The sequence below is a fragment of the Canis lupus genome, chromosome 1 (genome assembly GCF_003254725.2).
Source record: "Canis lupus dingo isolate Sandy chromosome 1, ASM325472v2, whole genome shotgun sequence".
In the NCBI taxonomy this organism is placed as follows: Eukaryota; Metazoa; Chordata; class Mammalia; order Carnivora; family Canidae; genus Canis; species Canis lupus.
The window spans coordinates 40,641,283-40,644,169 of record NC_064243.1 but is presented as its reverse complement, the minus strand read 5'-3'; the positions used below and the strand labels follow the sequence as shown (position 1 = coordinate 40,644,169).

At 42.6% G+C, this 2,887-nt stretch overlaps 1 pseudogene; it reads right to left on the bottom strand.

The window, feature by feature from the left end:
- Positions 1-295: 295 nt before the first annotated feature.
- On the bottom strand, positions 296-395 carry LOC112645706 (U6 spliceosomal RNA; annotated as a pseudogene).
- Positions 396-2,887: the final 2,492 nt, after the last annotated feature.

Genomic DNA, 2,887 nt, shown 5'->3' with positions numbered 1-2,887 from the left:
TTTATTGCAGCTCATTAATAGCCTTTTAATTTCAACTTGATTAGATTTTGGCTCTTTTTTCCCCTAGAGAGGGATTCTCTAGTGTCTTCTATGCTGTTATCAAGCCCAGCTAATCTGTTTATAATCATTAATCTGAACTCTAGTACCAATCTTACTAATATCCATTCTTATTAGGTCCCTACCAGTCAGTAATGCTTCTTATTCTCTTTTTTGAGGTGAGTCTTTGCCTTGTTGTTCTGTCCAGAGAAGAATAGATGAACAAGAGAACAAAATGCTGAAGTGGCAACAATCACCCATAAATATCGAGTGCTTCATGAATTTGCATGTTGTCCTTGCACAGGGGTATGCTAATCTTCTCTGTATCATCCAGTTTCTTGACTTTAGGAGGTGCCAAAGCAAGCACCAGGTTGATATTGTGACTCTGGATTCAGTTGTGAGGACCCAGAGAAGGGGAAAGAGATGATCCATTTATTTTTGGGAAATGGGATGGTGAATTTTACCTGTCCAAGTGGACAATATTTTGGATGCAATTAACATTTCAATTGGTGAACTTCAAGTAAAGGAGAATGCCCTCCCTCACGTTGGTAGGCTTTGTCAAATCGGTTGAAGGCCTGAAAAGAACAAGAGACTGACCTCCCCCCAGTAGAGGGAACTCTCCTGCTGATTGCCTTCAGATTTCATCTGCACCATTCTTCTCCTGGCCTTTAGTAGGCTGGCCCCTGCTGCAGATGTGGAGTTGATGGAGTTGTGGAGTTGATGTGCTCCACAGGCACATGAGTAAATAAATCCCTTATTATCTCTCTGTCTCCACATCATACTGGTTGTATTTCTCTGGAGAATTCTGACTAAAACAGGATGGTAAGGAAGACTTCATGGCAGGTAATTTTCTACCCATCTTTCTTGGGCCACAGGCTATCGGCCTGTGTGATCCACAATACCTGACAGAAGAAGGTGCCAGAACAGAAAGCCTGGAGGCATTATGGCGAGAACCTTAGAATATTGAAAAGGAAGAGATTTCAGGAAGTGAAATGGGAGTTCTGTGGAAATCCCTTAGAAGTCATGAGTGTCAAACAGAAAAATCACTTGGAACACATACACACATAGACACACATTCACACATGCACACACAGGGTGATCGCATCCCAAAGGCGCTGATTCAGCTGCCTGCCATTTCCTGCACCACAGGGAGGATTGAGGTCTGTAGAGGTACGTGTGAAGCCTCCCGATTCCAGACCTCAGCTGCTCTCCTCTCTAGGAGGGCCTGGGCTGACCCTGCTGGTGAGGTAGCAGGGGGGAGAAGCTGTGCAAGGCTGGAACACGCAGAGGCAGAAGGGAACAGAGAGGGAGGACTTGCCTTTAAACAATGACCAGGAGCTGTTTTGAGGCATTTACCTTGTTACATCACATTCTGAGGTGTAAATATTTATGTTCCCATATTTCATAACCATACACATTTTTGAAACAAACTAAACGTCTAAGGACATCGTGAGGCCTGTATCAAACCCTTTTCTTCCAGAACCACATGACAGCAAGTGGCCACACTGATGTGCTTCCAGGTTTCCTGATGTCCCCTGAGCCCACACACTTTAGAATGTATTTCCCACAGACCAGGACATTTTCCTGGGTCACCACAGGATCATCTCACTGTAGGTCTCATGGTACCTGAGTGCCACCTCGTCCTCAGCCTCTGCCCCATTTCTTTCAGCAATGTCTGTTATGATCACAGATTGGTGGACTTAGGCATTTTTCATTTCCTGGATGTGCGGAAGATGAGGGTCAGAGTGTTTTATTTACCTTTTGGTTAATTGCTTTAATTTTTAAATGTAGGTAAAGAGATTTAGATTTACAAGGCCACGGTGAGTGTATGTATCCAGAAGTCCTCAAATATATATTTGTAAGCTTTGTTCCTCCCATGTACTCGTCCATCCTTGTGTCATTTCTTGGTGTTAGTTCAGGCTATGTAGTCTCAAGTTGAGAGAAGCAGAAATCTCTTAACATCTTGTATATATTGTACTTCAGTTGGATAGCATATTGCTCATTTTTTACTATGACACACAAGATGACAGCAAACAACCATACAGCTCCATGCTTTTTGATGGCCATGTTTTCCAGCCAGAAACTAACACTGCTATTATCATGCAGTAGGATGAACACATCAACCACTGTCTGGATAGGGTGAAATACAGGCAAGGAGTGATTCCATTTCTACTCTTACAAATATTTAAGAGAAATCCTATGATTCCATTTCCTGTCCACCACTTGCTATAGGTATCTTTCCCGTTTTGTGAGTTTGACGTGTGTGTAAGGATCCTATTGTGCTTTATGTTATTTTGATTACTTTGCATATACTCATGATTTCCAAGATTTATATACACTGTGACTTGTGATACAAATTTGCCCAACTCTTAGGAGAACTATATTTTTATGTGTTGGAGCTCCTTGTATATTCTGGATACCGATCCTTGTTTTGGTTTTTTTTTTTTTTTTTTTAAGATTTCATTTATTTATTCATGAGAGGCAAGAGAGAGAAAGGCAGAGACATAGGCAGAGAGAGAAGTAGGCTTCGTGCAGGGGGCCCAATGCAGGACTTGATTCCAGGATTCCAGGATCATGTCCTGGGCCAAGGGCAGGCGCTCAACCGCTGAGCCGCCCAGTCGTCCCAATACCGATCATTGTTAAGGGGAAATAAATCAACTGTAAGAAGCAGATTTGTTTCTGATGTAAGACTCTATATGCACTGAAGAAGGATACAGAAGAGTCAGTCAGGCATGGGGGGCCTGGGGAAATCATCAAGATTCTCACATGCTTCATTCCCAGATTATTTGTTTGCATCTGGCGTGTCAGGATCCTGACAGATGAATGCTTGAAAGTTGATTTCTAAGCAATC